Raw genomic sequence first — 24,498 nt, 5'->3', positions numbered from 1 at the left:
TTAAATAGTAATATGTAAATTATGCCAGGAAATAAGTCCAGGACCAGCCGATTGGCTCAGGGTGTCTGACCCTCCAAGGGAGGAGTTGTAAAGTTTGATGGCCACAGGCAGGAATGACTTCCTATGACGCTCTGTGTTGCATCTTGGTGGAATGAGTCTCTGGCTGAATGTACTCCTGTGCCCACCCAGTACATTATGTAGTGGATGGGAGACATTGTCCAAGATGGCATGCAACTTGGACAGCATCCTCTTTTCAGACACCACCGTCAGAGAGTCCAGTTCCATCCCCACAACATCACTGGCCTTACGAATGAGTTTGTTGATTCTGTTGCTGTCTGCCACCCTCAGCCTGCTGCCCCAGCACACAACAGCAAACATAATAGCACTGGCCACCACAGACTCGTAGAACATCTTCAGCATCGTCCGGCAGATGTTAAAGGACTTCAATCTCCTCAGGAAATAGAGACGGCTCTGACCCTTCTTGTAGACAGCCTCAGTGTTCTTTGACCAGTCCAGTTTATTGTCAATTCGTATCCCCAGGTATTTGTAATCCTCCACCATGTTCACACTGACCCCCCTGGATGGAAACAGGAGTCACCGGTACCTTAGCTCTCCTCAGGTCTACCACCAGCTCCTTAGTCTTTTTCACATTAAGCTGCAGATAATTCTGCTCACACCATGTGACAAAGTTTCCTACCGTAGCCCTGTACTCAGTCTCGTCTCCCTTGCTGATGCACCCAACTATGGCAGAGTCATCAGAAAACTTCTGAAGATGACAAGACTCTGTGCAGTAGTTGAAGTCCGAGGTGTAAATGGTGAAGAGAAAGGGAGACAAGACAGTCCCCTGTGGAGCCCCAGTGCTGCTGATCACTCTGTCGGACACACAGTGTTGTAAGCACACGTACTGTGGTCTGCCAGTCAGGTAATCAAGAATCCATGACACCAGGGAAGCATCCACCTGCATCGCTGTCAGCTTCTCCCCCAGCAGAGCAGGGCGGATGGTGTTGAACGCACTGGAGAAGTCAAAAAACATGACCCTCACAGTGCTCGCTGGCTTCCCCCCAACCCTGACCCCAAGCCTACCTTCACCCCCACCCCCAAGAATCCTCCCTTGGCAGTGAACGGCCATTCTGCCCGGCCCCCTTTACTGCCCCTGTCAGGGACCATTCTCTGCTGGGACTCTGTCAGCCACATTTGAACAGAGACCATCACCAGGAGTGTCTGCTGAGTCGAAGATTCACAGTGCTTCGGGACGGTGAAACAAGCTCGGTGAAACAAAGGAAACTCTGGGATTCATTACAGCACAAAGGCTGGCTTTCTATCTCTTTAACTTTCTATTGGACTGTTCTGTTGTACATACTATTTGTTATAAATTACTATAAATTGCACATTGTACATTTAGATGTTACGTAAAGGTTTTTACATGTATATGAAGGATGTAAGTAATAAAGTCGATCCAATTCAGTTCAATCCTCTAGAGGCACAAGACCCCCATACCTCTTTCACGATGGCAGCAGAGAGGAGAGAGCACGGCCTGGACGGTGGCGGTCTTTGACAAACAGATACTGCTTTCCTGTGGCAGCGTTTCTTATAGAGGGGCTCAACGGTGGGGAGGCTTTGCCTGTGATGGACTCGGCTGTTGCCATTACTCTACGTTGGCTGTTCCGTACTTGGCCACTGGTGTTCCCCTTCCAGGCCGAGACGCAACAGTACGGATACTGCTCACCGCGTCTCTATAGAAGTTTGTCAAAGTTTTAGACGACGTGCTGAATCTGCACCAATGTCTTTTCGAACCTTCCTCCTACCACTTTCACAACTAGTAACAGAGATTCAAGCTAGTTTCCAGTCATTCTTCAGTACACGAGGGTAAAGGAGAACAAAATGACTGTTGGAGAAACAAAATACAATAATCATAAAGAGCATGATAAAAATAACACAACAACCTGACAATCAATAGAATGTAAAGGAAATCTGACTAAACTCAAAATATCCCCAGTTGCCAAACATTTCAATTCCCAAACACGAGGAATTCTGCAGATGCTGGAAAATCAAGCAACACACATCAAAGTTGCTGGTGAGTGCAGCAGGCCAGGCAGCATCTCTAGGAAGAGGTACAGTCGATGTTTCGGGCTGAGACCCTTCGTCAGGATTAACTGAAGGAAGTGCTAGCTTCCCATTCCCACTCCTGCTCTGACATGTTGGTCCACAGCCTCCCCTTGCGGCAAGATGAAGCCGCCCTCGGGGTGGAGGAGCAACACCTTGTATTCCGTCTGGGTAGCCTCCAACCTGATGGTCTGAACATCGATTTCTTCTCCTGGTAAACAAATTTTACCTCCTTCCTTTAATCCTCACTTTGGCCTCTTCTCACTTGCCTATCACCAACCCCCCCCGGGTCCCCTGCTCCTTCCCTTCCTCCTATTGTCTGCTCTCTTCTACTATCAGATTCTTTCTTCTCCGGCCCTTGACCCTTCCCACCCACCTGGCTTCACCTATCATCTTCTACCTAGTGTCTTTTCCCTTCCTTTCCCCCTCCCCCATCTTTTTATTCTGGCATCTTTCCCCTTCCTTCCTAGTCCTAAGGAAGGATCTCTGCCCGAAACGTTGACGATCTATTCTTCTCCACAGATGCCGCCTGACCTGCTGAGTTCCTCCAGCATGTTGTGTGTGTGTTACAGTGTACGAGGAACTGTTATATACCTGGGCTGATTGTATGTACATGAAGTGAGGCCGGGTGGTATGTAGCAGTGACGGGGGGGGGGTGGTGGTTAACGGGTGGGCGTGTTGATCAGCCTGACAGTTTTGGGGAGAGTTAGTGAAAGGCATAGCTCGAGGCAAACAAAGATTAGACAATGCCTGAGGCCCAGCTCTCAATGGAAGCCATTTTGAGACTCTGGTGACTTTAAGCTTGAAAACCAAGTGTTCTGGTTACGGGATTGGCGGGAAACAAACATGAAGGCAGAGTCTGAGGTAGGGACTGTAGGAGGGATCCTGCTGTGAGTCAGTCTCAATTCCCACACCTGTGTTTAGGACGAAATTGTCCACTGTGGCTACTGGTCTCACTTACCTTGGGCTATTGGTGTGGAGACCAATTCACTATAAACTCTGATGATGGATTCAATATCAGGGCTCAAGTTCTCCACCTTCCCGAGTATGTGTGTGTCGAGCTTCATCGATCTCCTTCACCAGGTTGTAGGGACTGCCTGTGTGGGATCTAGGTGTAGACCATAAAACATAGGAGCAGAATTAGGCCATTCAGTCCATCATGTCTGTTCTGACATTCCATCATGGCTGATCCTGGATCCCACTCAACCCCACACACCTGCTTTTTCGCCATATCCTTTGATGCCCTGACTGATCAGGAAACTATCAACTTCTGCTGTAAATATACCAAAGGATTTGGCCTCCAGCGCAGTCTATGGCAGAGCATTCCACAGATTCACTACTCCCTTCCTCCTTATCTCTGTTCTGAAAGGTCACCCTTCAATTTTGAGGCTGTGCATTGCATTTGCCTTCCTCACCACCAACTCAACCTGCAAGTTAACCGTCGGGTTAGGGTGTTCTGAACAAGTTCTGGATACCCCCACCACAGGAAACATCCTCTCCGAATCCACCCTATCTGGCCCTTTCAACATTAGGTAGATTTCAATGAGATCCCCACACATTCTTCTAAATTCCAGTATGGGTCCAAAGCTGCCAAACACTCTTCATATGTTAACCCCTTCATTCCCAGAATCATCCTCGTGAACCTCCTCTGGACTCTCTCCAATGACAACACACTCTTTCTGAGATATAGGGCACAAAACTGTTGACAATACTCCAAGTCCAACCTAACTAATGTCTTATAAAGTCTCGGCATTATCTCCTTGTTTTTATATTCTATTCCCCTTGAAATTACATGAGATTTACATAATTACATAACATTGCATTTGCCTTCTTTACCACAGACTCAACCTGTAAATTAACCTTCTGGGAGTCTTGCACGAGGACTCCTAAGTCGCTCTGCTCCTCTGATGTTTGGACCTTCTCCCCGTTTAGATAATAGTCTGCACTATCCCGAAATGAATTATCATACATTTCCAAACATTGTATTCCATCTGCCACGTTTTTGCCCAGTCTTCCAATTTGTCTAAGTCCTGTTGCAATCGCATTGCTTCCTCAACACTACCTACCCCTCCACCTATCATCGTATCATCCACAAACTTTACCACAAAGCCATCAATTCCATTATCCAAATCACTGACAAACAATGTGAAAAGTAGCAGTCTCAATACTGACCCCTGAGGAACACCACCAGTCACTGGCAACCAATCAGAAAAGGCTCCTTTATTGCCACTCGCTACCTCCTGCCTGTCAGCCATTCCTCTATGCATGCCAGTATCTTTCCTGTAGCACCATAGAATTTTATCTTGTTAAGCGGCCTCATGTGTAGCACCTTACCAAATGCCTTCAGAAAATCTAAGTGAATGACATCCACTGCCTCTCCTTGTTACTCTCAAATAACTCTAACAGATTTGTCAGACAAGGTTTCCCTTTATAAAACCATTGCTGACTTTGACTTATTTTATCATTAGACTCCAAGTACCCCCAAAACCTCATCCTTAGTAATAGACTCCAACACTTTCCCAGCCACTGAGGTTAGGCTAACTGGCCTATAATTTCCTTTCTTTTGCCTTCCTCCCTTCTTGAAGAGTACAATGACATTTGCAATCTTCCAGTCCTCTGGCACCATGACAGAATCAAGTGATTCTTGAAAGATCATGACCAATGCACCCATTATCTCTTCAGTAACCACTCTCAGGACTCTGGGTTGTAGTCCATCTGGTCCAGGTGACTTATCCACCTTACGACCTTTGAGTTTGCCTAACACATTTTCCTTTGTAATAGCAATGGGACTCACTCCTGCTCCCTGACACTCATGGACCTCTGGCATACAGCTAGTGTTTTCCACAGTAAAGATAGATGCAAAGTACACATTAAATCCATCTGCCATTTTTTATCCACCCCCCATTACTACCTCATCAGCATCATTTTCCAGTGGTCCAATATCAACTCCCACCACCCTTTAACTCTTTATATAACTGAAAAAACTTTCAGTATCCTGCTTTATATTATTAGCTGCTTTTCCCTTATGGCTTTTTAAATTGCTCTTTGTTGAATTTTAAAAGCTTCCCAATCATCCAACTTACCACTTACTTTTGCTACCTTATATGCCCTTTCCTTGGCTTTTAAGTGGTCCTTAACTTCCCTTGTCAGCTACGGTTGCCTATCCTTGCCATCTGAAAACTTTTTCCTCTGTGGGACATATCTATCCTGTGCCTTGTGAACTATTCTCAGAAACTTCAGACAGCTCTGCTCTGCTGTCATCCCCACCAGAATCCTCCTCCAATCCACCTGGGCAAGCTCCTCTCTCATGCCTCTGTAATTCCCTTTATTCCATTGTGATACTGATACACCTGACTTGTGCTTCTCCCTCTCAAGTTGCAGTATGAATTCAATCATGTTATGATCACTGTCTCCTAAGTGTTCCTTTACATTAAGCTGCCTAATAATATCTGGGTTATTACACAACACCCGGTCTGAGATAGCCTTTCCCTGAATCGGCTCAAACACAAGCTGCTCTAAAAAGCCATCTCGTCGGCATTCAACAAATTCCCTCTCTTGAGGTCCGACACCAACCTGACTTTCCCAATCCCTTTGTATATTGAAGTCCCCCACTACAGTTGTGTCATTACCCTTATTACATGCCTTTTCCAGCTCCCTTTGTAATTTCAATCTCTACTATTTGGAGGTCTATATATGGTTCCCATACTGTTTTTTTTACCCTTGCAGTTTCTTAACTCCACCCACAAAGATTCAACATTCTCTGACCCTATGTGACCTCTTTCTAAATATGTAATTCCATCTCTTGCCAACAGAGCCACATCACCCCCTAAGCCTCCTTGCCTGTCCTTTGTTGTTAAAAAGTACATCCTTTGTTGTTTAGCTCCCAACTATGACCGTCTTTCAACCTTCTTCCAGTTAAAGTATGACTATGACTAAGTGTTTGTGGTTGGTGGTGGGTAGGTGGAGTCTGGGGGGAGGATGGAAATAGTTAGTGAGAAAGTGATAGGATTCATGAGGCTGATGCAACGAAATGTTGGGTTTGCAACAGACAGTAACGATACGTCCGAGAGGCAGGAACCTGGGACTGAGGTGGAGTCCCAAAGCCAAGCATGCTCTCTCTCTGTCTCTCTCTCTCTGTCTCTCTCTCTCTCTCTCTCTCTCTCTCTCTGTCTCTCTCTCTCTGTCTGTCTCTCTGTCTGTCTCTCTGTCTGTCTCTCTCTCTGTGTCTCTCTCTCTCTCTCTGTCTGTCTCTCTGTATGTCTCTCTCTCTCTGTCTCTCTCTGTCTGTCTGTCTCTCTCTCTCTCTCTCTGTGTCTCTCTCATACACACTCACACACAGAATCTCTCTCTGATTCAGTCTCTCACTCTGCTCCTCTCTGATACTTATATCGTAGTATATTAATACAGAAACTGATTATGCCATGCTGTTTATAGAACAATATTTGATATTACTGTATAACATTTTATATTATGTTATAATCCAGCATTACATTTAAAGATTGAAAAATTCAAAGTACATTTATTATCAAAGTATGTAGGTAGTAAACAACCTGAGATTCATTTTGCTCACAGACAGCCACGAAACAAAGAAACATCATGGAACCAGAACAAAGAAAAATACCAACCCGCCCCCCTCTCCAACGCTCAAAACAACTCGCGCAATAATAATAAAATAATACCAAACTTAATTTTTAATCATCTCTGGATGATTAAATAAATAAACTGTGATCTTTTTTAAAAGACTTCGAGCTGACAACACTAAGATCAGTTACTGAATCATTTCCGTCTGTGTTTCGTTTGATACGTGTGGGCTGTTATGTGACTGAGTTGATGCCGAGCTGTGGGTCTGCCTGCGGCGGTTACTCAGCAAAACTAAAGCATTCTGCAGATGACAGTCAGAGACAAAGTGGTTATCTCCCAACCAACATCACTCAAACAATTTCAGTAACTCAGATTGCTTTTCTGTGTCTGAGATCAGGAAGCTGATAATTGTCTCGAATATTTCCTGCTTTTGAACAAAAACGATTCTTCAGAAGATATTAAAGTGATCAAAATTTCAGTTCAAAGTAAATTTTAGTATCAAAGTACATACACGTCACCATATACAACCCTGAGATCCATTTTCTTGAGGGCATACTCAATAAATCTATAGAATAATAATCACCACAGAATCAATGACAGGATATCCAACTGCGAATTCAACCAGAGTACAAAAGGCAACAAAGAGAAGGAAATAATAATAAATAAAAAAACAATAAATATCAAGAACATGGGATGAAGTAAGTGTTCCTGAAAGTGCGTCCATTCTTTGTGGGAACATTTCAATGACAGGGCAAGTGAAGTTGAGTAAAGTTATTCCTCTGGTTCAGGAGTCTGATGGTTGACAGACAAAAACTGTTCCTGCACCTGGTGGTGTGATTCCTGAGGCTCCCTGTACCTTCTTCCTGATGGCGGCAGTGAGAGGAGAGCATGGCCTGGGTGGTGGGGCTCCCTGATGTTGGATGCTGCTTTCCTGTGACAGCGTTTCGTGTAGATGTGCTCAGTGCAGGGGAGGGCTTTACCTGTGATGGACTGGGCCATATCCTCTACTTTTTGCAGGATTTTCCATTCAAGGGAATTGGTGTTTCCAGAGGAGGGTGTGACACATAGGAGGAAGTGGCCATGGTGGGTAGGTGGGGGGGGGGAGGAAAGGATGGAAATAATTGATGAGAGAGCAATAGAGTTCATGAGGCTGATGTAACAAGAGGTTGGCTTTGCAACAGACAGTAACGATACGTCAGAGAGGCAGGAACCTGGGGCTGAGGCGGAGTCCCAAAGGTACACTCTCTCTCTCTCTCTCTCTCTGTCTCTCTCTGTCTCTCTCTCTCTCTCTCTCTCTCTGTCTCACTCTCTCTCTGTCTCTCTCTCTGTCTGTCTGTCTCTCTCTCTGTCTCTCTCTGTCTCTCTCTCTCTCTGTCTCTCTCTCTCTGTCTGTCTCTCTCCCTCTCTCCACACACACTCTCTTTCACTCTCTCTCTCTCACACACAAAAACTACCCCCTCTCTCTCACACCACAAACATACATAGACACATACTCTCGCTCTTTCTCTTTAGCACACAAACACACACACACACTCTCTTGCTCTCTGTCTCACACACTCTCCCTCTTTTGCACTCACACAGAAACTCTCTCTCTCTCCCATTCTATTCTCCTTTCTGTTTTTGTCAACCACTTGCTGCATCTTGCACTGCTCCCTCCTTGTTCCCCGTTGTCCCTCTCACTCTCACGTAGCCATCGGCACTGGCGTGGGTCCCAGCTATCCCTGCCGTTTTGCCGGCCACGTGGAAGAGTCTATGTTCCAAGCCTACACTGGTGTCCGGCCCTCATTTTTCCTGCGCTACGTCAACGACTGCATTGGTGCTGCTTCCTGCACACATGCGGCGCTTGTCGACTGCAGCAATGTTGTCTCCAACGTCTACCCTGCCCTCAGATTCACCTGCTCCATTTCCAACACCTCCCTCCCCTTTCTTGATCTCTCTTTCTCTATCTCTGGAGACAGCTTACCTCATGATGTCTGTTTTAAACCCATGACTACACCTCGTCCCACCCTTCCACTTGTTAAAACACCATCCCCTTCTCTCAATTCCTCCGTCTCCACTGCATCTGCTCTCAGGATGAGGTTTTTCATTCCAGAACAAAAGAGATGTCCTCCTTCTTCAAATAAAGGGGCTTCCCTTTTCCACCATCAACGCTGCCCTCAACCGCATCGCTTCCATTTCACACACATCTGCTCTCACCCTGTCCACCCGCCACCCTACCAGGGATAGGGTTCCTCTTGTCTGCACCTACCACCCCACCAGCCTCTGCGTCCAGCACCTAAATCTCCGAAACTTCCACCATCTCCAACGGGATCCCACCACTCCCACTTTCTGCTTTCTGCAAGGATCACTTGCTACGCAACTCCCTTGTCCATTCATCCCTCCCCACTGATCTCCCTCCTGGCACTTACCCTTACAAGCGGAACAAGTGCTACACCTGTCCCTACACCTCCTCCCTCACCACCATTCAGGGCCCCAAGCAGTCCTTCCAGGTGAGGCGACAGTTCACCTGTGTGTCTGCTGGGGTCATATACTGTTTCCAGTGCTCCCTGTATGGTGTGGTCTCCTGTATATTGGTGAGACCCAACATAAATTGGGAGATCACTTTATGCTCTGAGCACCTATACTCTGTCCACCAGAAGAAGCAGGATCTCCCAGTGGCCACCCATTTTAATTCCAGTTCCCATTCCCATTCCAATATGTCCATCTACGGCCTCCTCTACTGTCGTGATGAGGCTACACTCAGGTTGGAGGAACAACATCTTGTATTCCGTCTGGGTAGCGTCCAACCTGATGGTGTGAACATCAATTTCTTGAACTTCTGGTAATGCCCCCCCCTTCACCATTCCCCATCCCCATTTCCCTCTCTCACCGTATCTCCTTACCTGCCCATCGCCTCCCTCTGGTGCTCCTCCCCCTCCTTTTCTTTCTTCTGTACGGAGTCTTTCTTTTAGTTAACTTTAAAGTGGCTTCTCTTGTTATGTTATACTGGGGAATGCTGAGACAGTCTCTAACTAGACAGTTGCTTGGGTGAATACAGATAGCAGGGTGCTATTAACCAATGGGTGGTCATGCATCGTTTTGTTTTTGGATACCATGCTGTATCATATGACTGGGGACAGGGTTTTTGGTGGGGAGTCGGAGGAGAGACGGGGAGGACGGTGGACAGGGTTTTTGGCGGGGAGTCGGAGGAGAGACGGGGAGGACGGTGGACGGGGTTTTGGGGGAGTCGGAGGAGAGACAAGGAGGATGACGGATGGGGTTTTTGGGGGGAGTCAGAGGAGAGACGGGGAGTTGGAGGAGGGACGGGGAGGACAGCGGACGGGGTTTTTGGCGGGGAGTCGGAGGAGAGACAGGGAGGATGGTGGACGGGGTTTTTGACGGGGAGTCAGAGGGAGACGAGGAGGACCGCGGAGAGACGGGGAGGACGGTGGACGTGCGGGGGTTTTTGCGGGGGAGTCAGAGGAGAGACGGGGAGGACGGAGGAGAGACGGGGAGTCAGAGGAGAGACGGGGAGTCGGAGGAGAGACGAGGAGGACGGAGGAGAGACAGGGAGTCGGGGGAGAGACAGGGAGTCGGAGGAGAGACGGGGAGGACGGAGGAGAGACGGGGAGTCGGAGGAGAGACGGGGAGTCGGAGGAGAGACGAGGAGGACGGCGGACGTACGGGGGTTTTTGGCGGGGAGTCGGAGGAGAGATGGGGAGTCAGAGGAGAGACGGGGAGGACAGTGGAGAGACGGGGAGGACGGTGGAGAGACGGGGAGTCGATGGAGAGACGGGGAGGACGGTGGACGGGGTTTTTGGCGGGGAGTCAGAGGAGAGACGAGGAGGACGGAGGAGAGACGGGGAGGACGGCGGAGTGACGGGGAGGATGGTGGACATGCGGGGGTTTTTGGGGGGGAGTCGGAGGAGAGACAGGGAGGACGGAGGAGAGACGGGGAGTCGATGGAGAGACGGGGAGGATGGTGGACGGGGTTTTTGACGGGGAGTTGGAGGAGAGATGAGGAGGACGGAGGAGAGACGGGGAGTCAGAGGAGAGACGGGGAGTCAGAGGAGAGACGGGGAGTCGGAGGAGAGACGAGGACGGCGGACATGCGGGGGTTTTTGGCGGGGAGTCGGAGGAGAGATGGGGAGTCAGAGGAGAGACGGGGAGGACGGTGGAGAGACGGGGAGTCGATGGAGAGACGGGGAGGACGGAGGAGAGACGGGGAGGACGGCGGAGTGACGGGGAGGATGGTGGACGTGCGGTGGTTTTTGGGGGGGAGTCGGAGGAGAGACGGGGTGCCGATGGAGAGACGGGGAGGACAGTGGACGGGGTTTTTGGCGGGGAGTCGGAAGAGAGACGGGGAGTCGGAGGAGAGACGGGGAGGACGGCGGAGAGACGGGGAGGACGGTGGACATGCGGGGATTTTTGGGGGGGAGTCGGAGGAGAGACGGGGAGGACGGAGGAGAGATGGGGAGTCAGAGGAGAGACGGGGAGTCGGAGGAGAGACGAGGAGGACGGCGGACGTGCGGGGGTTTTTGGGGGGGAGTCGGAGGAGAGACGGGGAGGACGGAGGAGAGACGGGGTGTCGATGGAGAGACGGGGAGGACGGTGGACGGGGTTTTTGGCGGGGAGTCGGAAGAGAGACGGGGAGTCGGTGGAGAGACGGGGAGTCGGAGGAGAGACGGGGAGGACGGCGGAGAGACGGGGAGGACGGTGGACGTGCGGGGATTTTTGGGGGGGAGTCGGAGGAGAGACGGGGAGGACGGAGGAGAGACAGGGAGTCAGAGGAGAGACGGGAAGTCGGAGGAGAGACGGGGAGTCGGAGGAGAGACGAGGAGGACAGCGGACGTGCGGGGGTTTTTGGCGGGGAGTCGGAGGAGAGACAGGGAGGACGGAGGAGATACGGGGAGGACGGCGGAGTGACGGGGAGGATGGTGGACGTGCGGGGGTTTTTGGGGGGGAGTCGGAGGAGAGACGGGGAGGACGGAGGAGAGACAGGGAGTCAGAGGAGAGACGGGAAGTCGGAGGAGAGACGGGGAGTCGGAGGAGAGACGAGGAGGACGGCGGACGTGCGGGGGTTTTTGGCGGGGAGTCGAGGGAGAGACGGGGAGGACGGAGGAGAGACAGGGAGTCAGAGGAGAGACGGGGAGTCGGGGGAGAGACGGGGAGTCGGAGGAGAGATGAGGAGGACAGCGGACGTGCGGGGGTTTTTGGCGGGGAGTCGGAGGAGAGACGGGGAGTCGATGGAGAGACGGGGAGGACGGTGGACGGGGTTTTTGGCGGGGAGTCGGAGGAGAGACGGGGAGGACGGAGGAGAGACAGGGAGTCAGAAGAGAGACGGGAAGTCGGAGGAGAGACGGGGAGTCGGAGGAGAGACGAGGAGGACGGCGGACGTGCGGGGGTTTTTGGCGGGGAGTCGAGGGAGAGACGGGGAGGACGGAGGAGAGACGGGGAGTCAGAGGAGAGACGGGGAGTCGGGGGAGAGACGGGGAGTCGGAGGAGAGATGAGGAGGACAGCGGACGTGCGGGGGTTTTTGGCGGGGAGTCGGAGGAGAGACGGGGAGTCGATGGAGAGACGGGGAGGACGGTGGACGGGGTTTTTGGCGGGGAGTCGGAGGAGAGACGGGGAGGACGGTGGACAGGGTTTTTGGCGGGGAGTCGGAGGAGAGATGGGGAGGACGGTGGACGGGGTTTTGGGGGAGTCGGAGGAGAGACAAGGAGGATGACGGATGGGGTTTTTGGGGGGAGTCAGAGGAGAGACGGGGAGTTGGAGGAGAGACGGGGAGGACAGCGGACGGGGTTTTTGGCGGGGAGTCGGAGGAGAGACAGGGAGGATGGTGGACGGGGTTTTTGACGGGTAGTCAGAGGGAGACGAGGAGGACCGCGGAGAGACGGGGAGGACGGTGGACGTGCAGGGGTTTTTGCGGGGGAGTCAGAGGAGAGACGGGGAGGACGGAGGAGAGACGGGGAGTCAGAGGAGAGACGGGGAGTCGGAGGAGAGACGAGGAAGACGGAGGAGAGACAGGGAGTCGGGGGAGAGACAGGGAGTCGGAGGAGAGACGGGGAGGACGGAGGAGAGACGGGGAGTCGGAGGAGAGACGAGGAGGACGGCGGACGTACGGGGGTTTTTGGCGGAGAGTCGGAGGAGAGATGGGGAGTCAGAGGAGAGACGGGGAGGACAGTGGAGAGACGGGGAGGACGGTGGAGAGACGGGGAGTCGATGGAGAGATGGGGAGGATGGTGGACGGGGTTTTTGGCGGGGAGTCAGAGGAGAGACGAGGAGGACGGAGGAGAGACGGGGAGGACGGCGGAGTGACGGGGAGGATGGTGGACATGCGGGGGTTTTTGGGGGGGAGTCGGAGGAGAGACAGGGAGGACGGAGGAGAGACGGGGAGTCGATGGAGAGACGGGGAGGACGGTGGACGGGGTTTTTGGCGGGGAGTCGGAGGAGAGACGGGGAGGACGGAGGAGAGACAGGGAGTCAGAAGAGAGACGGGAAGTCGGAGGAGAGACGGGGAGTCGGAGGAGAGACGAGGAGGACGGCGGACGTGCGGGGGTTTTTGGCGGGGAGTCGAGGGAGAGACGGGGAGGACGGAGGAGAGACGGGGAGTCAGAGGAGAGACGGGGAGTCGGGGGAGAGACGGGGAGTCGGAGGAGAGATGAGGAGGACAGCGGACGTGCGGGGGTTTTTGGCGGGGAGTCGGAGGAGAGACGGGGAGTCGATGGAGAGACGGGGAGGACGGTGGACGGGGTTTTTGGCGGGGAGTCGGAGGAGAGACGGGGAGGACGGTGGACAGGGTTTTTGGCGGGGAGTCGGAGGAGAGATGGGGAGGACGGTGGACGGGGTTTTGGGGGAGTCGGAGGAGAGACAAGGAGGATGACGGATGGGGTTTTTGGGGGGAGTCAGAGGAGAGACGGGGAGTTGGAGGAGAGACGGGGAGGACAGCGGACGGGGTTTTTGGCGGGGAGTCGGAGGAGAGACAGGGAGGATGGTGGACGGGGTTTTTGACGGGTAGTCAGAGGGAGACGAGGAGGACCGCGGAGAGACGGGGAGGACGGTGGACGTGCAGGGGTTTTTGCGGGGGAGTCAGAGGAGAGACGGGGAGGACGGAGGAGAGACGGGGAGTCAGAGGAGAGACGGGGAGTCGGAGGAGAGACGAGGAGGACGGAGGAGAGACAGGGAGTCGGGGGAGAGACAGGGAGTCGGAGGAGAGACGGGGAGGACGGAGGAGAGACGGGGAGTCGGAGGAGAGACGAGGAGGACGGCGGACGTACGGGGGTTTTTGGCGGAGAGTCGGAGGAGAGATGGGGAGTCAGAGGAGAGACGGGGAGGACAGTGGAGAGACGGGGAGGACGGTGGAGAGACGGGGAGTCGATGGAGAGATGGGGAGGATGGTGGACGGGGTTTTTGGCGGGGAGTCAGAGGAGAGACGAGGAGGACGGAGGAGAGACGGGGAGGACGGCGGAGTGACGGGGAGGATGGTGGACATGCGGGGGTTTTTGGGGGGGAGTCGGAGGAGAGACAGGGAGGACGGAGGAGAGACAGGGAGGACGGAGGAGAGACGGGGAGTCGATGGAGAGACGGGGAGGACGGTGGACGGGGTTTTTGGCGGGGAGTCGGAGGAGAGACGGGGAGGACGGTGGACAGGGTTTTTGGCGGGGAGTCGGAGGAGAGATGGGGAGGACGGTGGACGGGGTTTTGGGGGAGTCGGAGGAGAGACAAGGAGGATGACGGATGGGGTTTTTGGGGGGAGTCAGAGGAGAGACGGGGAGTTGGAGGAGAGACGGGGAGGACAGCGGACGGGGTTTTTGGCGGGGAGTCGGAGGAGAGACAGGGAGGATGGTGGACGGGGTTTTTGACGGGTAGTCAGAGGGAGACGAGGAGGACCGCGGAGAGACGGGGAGGACGGTGGACGTGCAGGGGTTTTTGCGGGGGAGTCAGAGGAGAGACGGGGAGGACGGAGGAGAGACGGGGAGTCAGAGGAGAGACGGGGAGTCGGAGGAGAGACGAGGAGGACGGAGGAGAGACAGGGAGTCGGGGGAGAGACAGGGAGTCGGAGGAGAGACGGGGAGGACGGAGGAGAGACGGGGAGTCGGAGGAGAGACGAGGAGGACGGCGGACGTACGGGGGTTTTTGGCGGAGAGTCGGAGGAGAGATGGGGAGTCAGAGGAGAGACGGGGAGGACAGTGGAGAGACGGGGAGGACGGTGGAGAGACGGGGAGTCGATGGAGAGATGGGGAGGATGATGGACGGGGTTTTTGGCGGGGAGTCAGAGGAGAGACGAGGAGGACGGAGGAGAGACGGGGAGGACGGCGGAGTGACGGGGAGGATGGTGGACATGCGGGGGTTTTTGGGGGGGAGTCGGAGGAGAGACAGGGAGGACGGAGGAGAGACGGGGAGTCGATGGAGAGACGGGGAGGACGGTGGACGGGGTTTTTGGCGGGGAGTCGGAGGAGAGACGGGGAGGACGGAGGAGAGACAGGGAGTCAGAAGAGAGACGGGAAGTCGGAGGAGAGACGGGGAGTCGGAGGAGAGACGAGGAGGACGGCGGACGTGCGGGGGTTTTTGGCGGGGAGTCGAGGGAGAGACGGGGAGGACGGAGGAGAGACGGGGAGTCAGAGGAGAGACGGGGAGTCGGGGGAGAGACGGGGAGTCGGAGGAGAGATGAGGAGGACAGCGGACGTGCGGGGGTTTTTGGCGGGGAGTCGGAGGAGAGACGGGGAGTCGATGGAGAGACGGGGAGGACGGTGGACGGGGTTTTTGGCGGGGAGTCGGAGGAGAGACGGGGAGGACGGTGGACAGGGTTTTTGGCGGGGAGTCGGAGGAGAGATGGGGAGGACGGTGGACGGGGTTTTGGGGGAGTCGGAGGAGAGACAAGGAGGATGACGGATGGGGTTTTTGGGGGGAGTCAGAGGAGAGACGGGGAGTTGGAGGAGAGACGGGGAGGACAGCGGACGGGGTTTTTGGCGGGGAGTCGGAGGAGAGACAGGGAGGATGGTGGACGGGGTTTTTGACGGGTAGTCAGAGGGAGACGAGGAGGACCGCGGAGAGACGGGGAGGACGGTGGACGTGCAGGGGTTTTTGCGGGGGAGTCAGAGGAGAGACGGGGAGGACGGAGGAGAGACGGGGAGTCAGAGGAGAGACGGGGAGTCGGAGGAGAGACGAGGAGGACGGAGGAGAGACAGGGAGTCGGGGGAGAGACAGGGAGTCGGAGGAGAGACGGGGAGGACGGAGGAGAGACGGGGAGTCGGAGGAGAGACGAGGAGGACGGCGGACGTACGGGGGTTTTTGGCGGAGAGTCGGAGGAGAGATGGGGAGTCAGAGGAGAGACGGGGAGGACAGTGGAGAGACGGGGAGGACGGTGGAGAGACGGGGAGTCGATGGAGAGATGGGGAGGATGGTGGACGGGGTTTTTGGCGGGGAGTCAGAGGAGAGACGAGGAGGACGGAGGAGAGACGGGGAGGACGGCGGAGTGACGGGGAGGATGGTGGACATGCGGGGGTTTTTGGGGGGGAGTCGGAGGAGAGACAGGGAGGACGGAGGAGAGACGGGGAGTCGATGGAGAGACGGGGAGGACGGTGGACGGGGTTTTTGGCGGGGAGTCGGAGGAGAGACGGGGAGGACGGAGGAGAGACAGGGAGTCAGAAGAGAGACGGGAAGTCGGAGGAGAGACGGGGAGTCGGAGGAGAGACGAGGAGGACGGCGGACGTGCGGGGGTTTTTGGCGGGGAGTCGAGGGAGAGACGGGGAGGACGGAGGAGAGACGGGGAGTCAGAGGAGAGACGGGGAGTCGGGGGAGAGACGGGGAGTCGGAGGAGAGATGAGGAGGACAGCGGACGTGCGGGGGTTTTTGGCGGGGAGTCGGAGGAGAGACGGGGAGGACGGTGGACGGGGTTTTTGGCGGGGAGTCGGAGGAGAGACGGGGAGTCGGAGGAGAGACGGGGAGGACGGTGGACAGGGTTTTTGGCGGGGAGTCGGAGGAGAGACGGGGAGGACGGTGGACGGGGTTTTGGGGGAGTCGGAGGAGAGACAAGGAGGATGACGGATGGGGTTTTTGGGGGGAGTCAGAGGAGAGACGGGGAGTTGGAGGAGGGACGGGGAGGACAGCGGACGGGGTTTTTGGCGGGGAGTCGGAGGAGAGACAGGGAGGATGGTGGACGGGGTTTTTGACGGGTAGTCAGAGGGAGACGAGGAGGACCGCGGAGAGACGGGGAGGACGGTGGACGTGCGGGGGTTTTTGCGGGGGAGTCAGAGGAGAGACGGGGAGGACGGAGGAGAGACGGGGAGTCAGAGGAGAGACGGGGAGTCGGAGGAGAGACGAGGAGGACGGAGGAGAGACAGGGAGTCGGGGGAGAGACAGAGAGTCGGAGGAGAGACGGGGAGGACGGAGGAGAGACGGGGAGTCGGAGGAGAGACGAGGAGGACGGCGGACGTACGGGGGTTTTTGGCGGGGAGTCGGAGGAGAGATGGGGAGTCAGAGGAGAGATGGGGAGGACAGTGGAGAGACGGGGAGGACGGTGGAGAGACGGGGAGTCGATGGAGAGACGGGGAGGACGGTGGACGGGGTTTTTGGCGGGGAGTCAGAGGAGAGACGAGGAGGACGGAGGAGAGACGGGGAGGACGGCGGAGTGACGGGGAGGATGGTGGACATGCGGGGGTTTTTGGGGGGGAGTCGGAGGAGAGACAGGGAGGACGGAGGAGAGACGGGGAGTCGATGGAGAGACGGGGAGGATGGTGGACGGGGTTTTTGACGGGGAGTTGGAGGAGAGATGAGGAGGACGGAGGAGAGACGGGGAGTCAGAGGAGAGACGGGGAGTCGGAGGAGAGACGAGGACGGCGGACATGCGGGGGTTTTTGGCGGGGAGTCGGAGGAGAGATGGGGAGTCAGAGGAGAGACGGGGAGGACGGTGGAGAGACGGGGAGTCGATGGAGAGACGGGGTGGACGGAGGAGAGACGGGGAGGACGGCGGAGTGACGGGGAGGATGGTGGACGTGCGGTGGTTTTTGGGGGGGAGTCGGAGGAGAGACGGGGTGCCGATGGAGAGACGGGGAGGACAGTGGACGGGGTTTTTGGCGGGGAGTCGGAAGAGAGACGGGGAGTCGGAGGAGAGACGGGGAGGACGGCGGAGAGACGGGGAGGACGGTGGACATGCGGGGATTTTTGGGAGGGAGTCGGAGGAGAGACGGGGAGGACGGAGGAGAGATGGGGAGTCAGAGGAGAGACGGGGAGTCGGGGGAGAGACGGGGAGTCGGAGGAGAGACGAGGAGGACAGCGGACGTGCGGGGGTTTTTGGCGGGGAGTCGGAGGAGAGACGGGGAGTCGATGGAGAGACAGGGAGGACGGTGGACGGGGTTTTTGGCGGGGAGTCGGAGGAGAGACAGGGAGGACGGAGGAGATACGGGGAGGACGGCGGAGTGACGGGGAGGATGGTGGACGTGCGGGGGTTTTTGGGGGGGAGTCGGAGGAGAGACGGGGAGGACGGAGGAGAGACGGGGAGGACGGTGGAGAGACGGGGAGTCAGAGGAGAGACGGGAAGTCGGAGGAGAGACGGGGAGTCGGAGGAGAGACGAGGAGGACGAGGAGAGACGGGGAGGACGGTGGAGAGACGGGGAGTCGGAGGAGAGACGGGGAGTCGGAGGAGAGACGGGGATTCGGAGGAGAGACGAGGAGGACGGCGGACGTGCGGGCATTTTTGCGGGGGAGTCGGAGGAGAGACGAGGAAGACGGAGGAGAGACGGGGAGTCAGGGGAGAGACGGGGAGTCAGGGGAGAGACGGGGAGTCGGGGGAGAGACAGGGAGTCGGAGGAGAGATGAGGAGGACAGCGGACGTGCGGGGGTTTTTGGCGGGGAGTCGGAGGAGAGACGGGGAGTCGATGGAGAGACGGGGAGGACGGTGGACGGGGTTTTTGGTGGGGAGTCGGAGGAGAGACAGGGAGGACGGAGGAGATACGGGGAGGACGGCGGAGTGACGGGGAGGATGGTGGACGTGCGGGGGTTTTTGGGGGGGGAGTCGGAGGAGAGACGGGGAGTCGGAGGAGAGACGGGGATTCGGAGGAGAGACGAGGAGGACGGCGGACGTGCGGGCATTTTTGCGGGGGAGTCGGAGGAGAGACGGGGAGGACGGTAGAGAGACGGGGAGTCGGAGGAGAGACGGGGAGTCAGGGGAGAGACGGGGAGTCGGAGGAGGACGGCGGACCTGCGGGGGTTTTTGGCGGGGAGTCGGAGGAGAGACGGGGAGGATGGTGGAGAGACGGGGAGGACGGAGGAGAGACGGGGAGTCAGGGGAGAGACGGGGAGTCAGGGGAGAGACGGGGAGTCGGAGGAGAGATGAGGAGGACGGCGGACCTGCGGGGGTTTTTGGCGGGGAGTCGGAGGAGAGACGGGGAGTCGATGGAGAGACGGGGAGTCGGAGGAGAGACGGGGAGTCGGAGGAGAGACGAGGAGGACGAGGAGAGACGGGGAGGACGGTGGAGAGACGGGGAGTCGGAGGAGAGACGGGGAGTCGGAGGAGAGACGGGGATTCGGAGGAGAGACGAGGAGGACGGCGGACGTGCGGGCATTTTTGCGGGGGAGTCGGAGGAGAGACGGGGAGGACGGTAGAGAGACGGGGAGTCGGAGGAGAGACGAGGAAGACGGAGGAGAGACGGGGAGTCAGGGGAGAGACGGGGAGTCAGGGGAGAGACGGGGAGTCGGAGGAGAGATGAGGAGGACGGCGGACCTGCGGGGGTTTTTGGCGGGGAGTCGGAGGAGAGACGGGGAGTCAGGGGAGAGACGGGGAGTCGGAGGAGAGATGAGGAGGACGGCGGACCTGCGGGGGTTTTTGGCGGGGAGTCGGAGGAGAGACGGGGAGTCGGAGGAGAGACGGGGAGGATGGTGGAGAGACGGGGAGTCGGAGGAGAGACGGGGAGGATGGTGGACGGGTTTTTTGACCGGGAGTCGGAGGAGAGACGAGGAGGACCGCGGAGAGGTGGGGAGGACAGTGGACGTGTGGGGGTTTTTGGGGGGGAGTCGGAGGAGAGACTCTGGCTGGCCTGCTTCGAAGCGTATCTAGAGGAGATTAAAGCAACCGACCCGTAGCGAAGCGCAGAGTTCTACTCTCCAGGGTCAGTCCACGGGTCTATTCGCTGATCAGAGACCAGCCGAACTACGACGGTGCGATGAACGTACTCAAAAGACAAAACCTGCGGCCGATAAACAGCGTCTATGATCGGCACCGCTTAGCGACACGGCAACAACGGTCCGGGGAATCGAGTGCTGAGTTTGTCCGGGCCCTACAGACACTCGTGCGGGTCTGCAATTGCCAGGAGCTGACGGCGGCGCAGCATGCAGAACTCCTAGTGAGAGACGCCTTCATTACGGGGACCAGGTCAGTGTACGTGCGCCAGCGGCTGCTGGAAAAACCCGATCTTACCCTAAATTCAGCGATGGAGCTGGCTGATACGTTGGAGGCCGCTCTGCATAACTCCGAGGCTCTCCAGACACACGATCCCCCGATGGCCTCGTGGGGGCCGCAGACCCCGCAACCCGCCGGCGAATCGACCTCGGCTGCAACCAGTCGTGAGTCCGCGAAGTGCTACTTCTGCGGACTGGAGAAGCACCCCTGGAAACGCTGTGCGGCCCAACAAGCTACCTGCTCCAGCTGCGGAAAGAAGGGCCACTTCGCCAAGGTCTGTAAGTCAAAACCACGAGCGGGATCGAGCAGCGCCGTGTGCGAGACGTGGGGGTCGCCATCTTCCCTGCACACTGCCACCACCTGCGAGACGTGGGGGTCGCCATCTTCCCTGCACGCCGCCACCACGTGCGAGACATGGGGGTCGCCATCTTCCCTGCACGCCGCAGGTCGGTCGGCGCCACCTCCCACCGCCTACAACCAACGGGTGCTCACGGGCCACCCCACCGCGCCGGACCAAGACAGCGACCCCACCCTGGCTTCCGTGACCCTCGACCAAAGCGCTCCCCACCAGCTCGCAAGGTCAATGATGGACATCCTGGTGGAGGGGCACAGGACAAGCTGCCTGTTTGACACGGGCAGCACGGAGAGCTTTATCCACCTGGCCACGGTGCAGCATTGTGGACTCATGATACGGCCGGTAAGTCGGAGGGTCACCATGGCCTCCGGGTCGCATACAACAGACATCCGGGGGGGGGGTTGTGTAGCGACACTAGTGGTTCAGGGCACAGAATATCGGGACTTTACGTTACTGGTCTTGCCTCAACTCTGTGCCCCTGTGCTGTTGGGGTTGGACTTCCAGAGCCACCTGTGGGCCCCTCCCGCCAATTACTGTCATAAATCCCCTGATATGTCACGTACCCCGCTACTGACCACACACACACACCGACCCGCGCATCCCACCCAACATCATGCCAACTGCCACACTACCGACACCACTTGCGGCCTCTCCACCCTCAGGATCCCTCCCCCACTGCTGTTCGCCAACCTGACCCCCGACTGTAAACCCCTGGCAACTAAAAGCAGGAGATACAGCGCGGGGGACAGAGCTTTCATTAAGTCGGAGGTGCAGCGGCTGCTCAGGGAGGGGGTCATTGAGGCAAGCACAAGTCCTTGGAGGGCGCAGGTGGTCGTTGTTCGGAACGGGGAGAAGAATAGGATGGTCGTGGACTATAGCCAGGCCATCAATAGGTTCACGCAGCTCGACGCGTACCCTCTACCCCGCATCACGGATATGGTCAATCAGATAGCACAGTACAAGGTGTACTCGACCATAGACCTAAAATCCGCTTACCATCAGTTCCCCATCCGCCGGGAGGACCGCCCTTACACTGCCTTCGAGGCGGACGGCAGGCTTTATCAATTCCTGCGAGTCCCGTTTTGTGTCACGAATGGTGTATCTGTCTTCCAGAGGGCAATGGACCGGATGGTGGACCAGTGCCAACTGAAGGCCACGTTCCCATATCTGGATGACATCACCATCTGCAGTCACGACCAGCAGGATCACGACAACAACCTCCAAAAATTTCTCCAAGCGGCCAAATCTTTCAACCTCACCTATAACAAGGACAAGGGTGTATTTGGGACTACCCAACTTGCTATCCTTGGGTGTGTCGTGGAGAATGGAGTCATTGGCCCTGACCCCGACCATATGCGCCCCCTGTTGGAACTCCCTCTTCCCAATACCCTCAGAGCCCTCAAAAGGTGCCTGGGCTTCTTTTCATATTACGCCCAATGGGTCTCTAACTACGCAGACAAGGCCGCCCCCTGGTCAAGTCCACCACATTCCCCCTCTCTGCCGAGGCCCACGCGGCCTTCAACCGCATAAAAGGGGACATTGCCAAAGCAGCAATGCATGCGGTGGATGAGGCCATTCCCTTCCAAGTAGAGAGTGACGCCTCCGACTTCGCACTGGCTGCTACCCTCAACCAGGCGGGAAGACCAGTGGCGTTCTTCTCCCGTACCCTTCAAGGCCCTGAAATTCGGCACTCTGCGGTGGAGAAAGAGGCCCAGGCCATAGTGGAAGCTATAAGGCACTGGAGGCACTATCTTGCCGGCAAAAGGTTCACCCTGCTAACTGACCAGTGCTCAGTCGCGTTCATGTTTAATAATCAGCAGCGGAGCAAAATCAAAAATGATAAAATTCTGAGGTGGAGAATCGAACTCTCCACCTACAACAATGACATCATGTACAGGCCTGGGAAGCTCAACGAGCCCTCCGATACCCTATCCCAGGGAACATGCGCCAGTGCGCAGATCGACCGGCTATGCGCCCTACATGTAGACCTTTGCTACCCGGGAGTCACCCGGCTTTTCCACTTTGTGAAAGCTCGGAACCTGCCTTACTCCCTTAAGGAGATCAGGACGATGATCAGGGACTGCCAAGTCTGCGCAGAGTGCAAACCGCACTTCTACTGACCCGAAAAGGCACCACTCATCAAGGCCACCCGCCCCTTTGAGCGACTGAGTGTTGACTTTAAGGGCCCCCTTCCCTCCACCGACCGCAATGTGTACTTTCTTAACGTAATCGACGAGTACTCACGGTTCCCCTTCGCCATCCCCTGCCCCAACACCACTACCACGTCAGTTATAAAAGCCCTGCGCAAGCTCTTCACTCTGTTCGGATACCCACGCTATATCCACTGTGACAGAGGGTCCTCGCTTATGAGTGACGAGCTGCACCAATACCTGCTGGCTAGGGGAATTGCAACCAGTGGGACCACGAGCTATAATCCCCGGGGGTATGGACAGGTGGAGAAGGAGAATGGCACAGTGTGGAAAGCCACACTCTTAGCCCTCAGGTCAAAGGGACTGCCGGTCTCCCGCTGGCAGGAGGTCCTTCCCGAGGCACTCCACTCCATCCGCTCCCTGTTATGCACAGCCACCAATGCCACCCCTCATGAGCGGCTCTTTTCTTTTCCCTGAAAGTCGACCACTGGGACCACCCTACCAACTTGGCTGACGTCCCCGGGGCCAGTGCTGCTCCGGAAACATGCGAGGAGCAATAAATACTCCCCGATGGTCGAGAGGTTTCACTTACTTCATGCGAACCCCCAGTATGCCTACGTGGTTTTACCTGATGGGCGGGAGGACACGGTTTCCATCCGCGACCTGGCGCCCGCAGGGGCTCCGGGCCCCTACCCTGAACACTCCGTGGTGACTATTGACCCCGTACCCACCAATGTATGTACCTACGAGACACCGTGCACCCCAAACCCTATACAGACACCACATGACACTCCCATACCGGGCGCGACGCACACGCACGAGGGATTACTGACGCCTAACGTGCTGGCACCTGAAGTCAGGCCGGAGCCAGCACAACCGCCATCGCCGGTGCTACGTAGATCACAGCGACGGACTCGACCGCCTGATAAACTTAACCTGTAAATATACTTCTTGTAAATATTGTCAGTCACTTCACCCCCCGGGACTCTTTTTAAAAAAGGAGGGGTGAATGTGGTAAACCATGTATATATGTTGTAACTCGGTTACCTGTCTGGACACGCCCCTCTGCTGACTGCCCCTGTGGCTCCTCCCACAGAGTCCTGTATAAAGGTGTTCACCTTGCCCCTCCCCCTCAGTCCGGGGGCAGACACTCACTGTGGAGGTCGTATTGTACAGCGAATAAAAGCCTTTCAGTATTTTACCAAACCTCAGTCTTTTGGAGTAATTGAAGGTGCTTCAGTGTGTACAACAGAACAGTCCAATAGAAAGTTAAAGATATAGAAAGCCAGCCTTTGTGCTCTAATGAATCCCAGAGTTTCCTTTGTCTCACCGAGCTTGTTTCACTGTCCCGAAGCACTGTGAATCTTCGACTCAGCAGACACTCCTGGTGATGGTCTTTGTTATTCAAATGTGGCTGACAGAGTCCCAGCAGAGAATGGTCCCTGAGAGGGGCAGTAAAGGAGGATGGACAGAATGGCCGTTCAGTGCCGGGGTCAAGATTGTTGGGCAGGGAGTGGCTGTGGTGGGTAGGCGGAGTCTGGGGGGAGGGTAGAAATAGTTGGTGAGAGAGTGATAGAGTTCATGAGGCTGATGCAATGAAAGGTTGGCTTTGCAACAGACAATAATGATACGTCAGAGAGGCAGGAACCTGGGGCTGAGGCGGAGTCCCAAAGGTACACCCTCTCTCTCTCGCCAGCTCAGTCTCATTTCAGACTGAGCTTGGTAAAGAGAAAGAGATTGTGTGTTTGTGTGTGTGTGAGAGAGAGAGAGACAGACACCACAATGGTTTGACAGAAGCAGAAAAAAGGGATAGTTAGAGCAAGAGAGGGAGTGTTTGTCTGAGAGAGAGTGTGTGTGTGTGTGTGTGAGAGAGAGCGTGCTTGGCTTTGTGACTCCACCTCAGCCCTAGGTTCTGCTCTCTGACGTATCGTTA

At 56.1% G+C, this 24,498-nt stretch overlaps 1 long non-coding RNA gene across 2 annotated transcripts; it reads right to left on the bottom strand.

Moving 5' to 3' along the window:
- Positions 1 to 1,118: 1,118 nt before the first annotated feature.
- Positions 1,119 to 23,960, bottom strand: LOC140204429 (uncharacterized). Of its 2 annotated transcripts, none has more exons than XR_011887608.1 (3): positions 23,896 to 23,960; positions 3,065 to 3,211; positions 1,119 to 1,885 (listed from the first exon to the last, which is right to left on the bottom strand). It is a non-coding gene; the product is annotated as an uncharacterized lncRNA (long non-coding RNA). The 2 variants fall into 2 exon arrangements; XR_011887609.1 differs by lacking the exon at positions 23,896 to 23,960 and adding an exon at positions 20,079 to 20,429.
- Between the last annotated feature and the right edge of the window lie 538 nt (positions 23,961 to 24,498).

Source organism: Mobula birostris, chromosome 10 (genome assembly GCF_030028105.1).
Source record: "Mobula birostris isolate sMobBir1 chromosome 10, sMobBir1.hap1, whole genome shotgun sequence".
Lineage (NCBI taxonomy): Eukaryota > Metazoa > Chordata > Chondrichthyes > Myliobatiformes > Myliobatidae > Mobula > Mobula birostris.
This window is presented reverse-complemented; position numbering and strand designations above follow the sequence as displayed.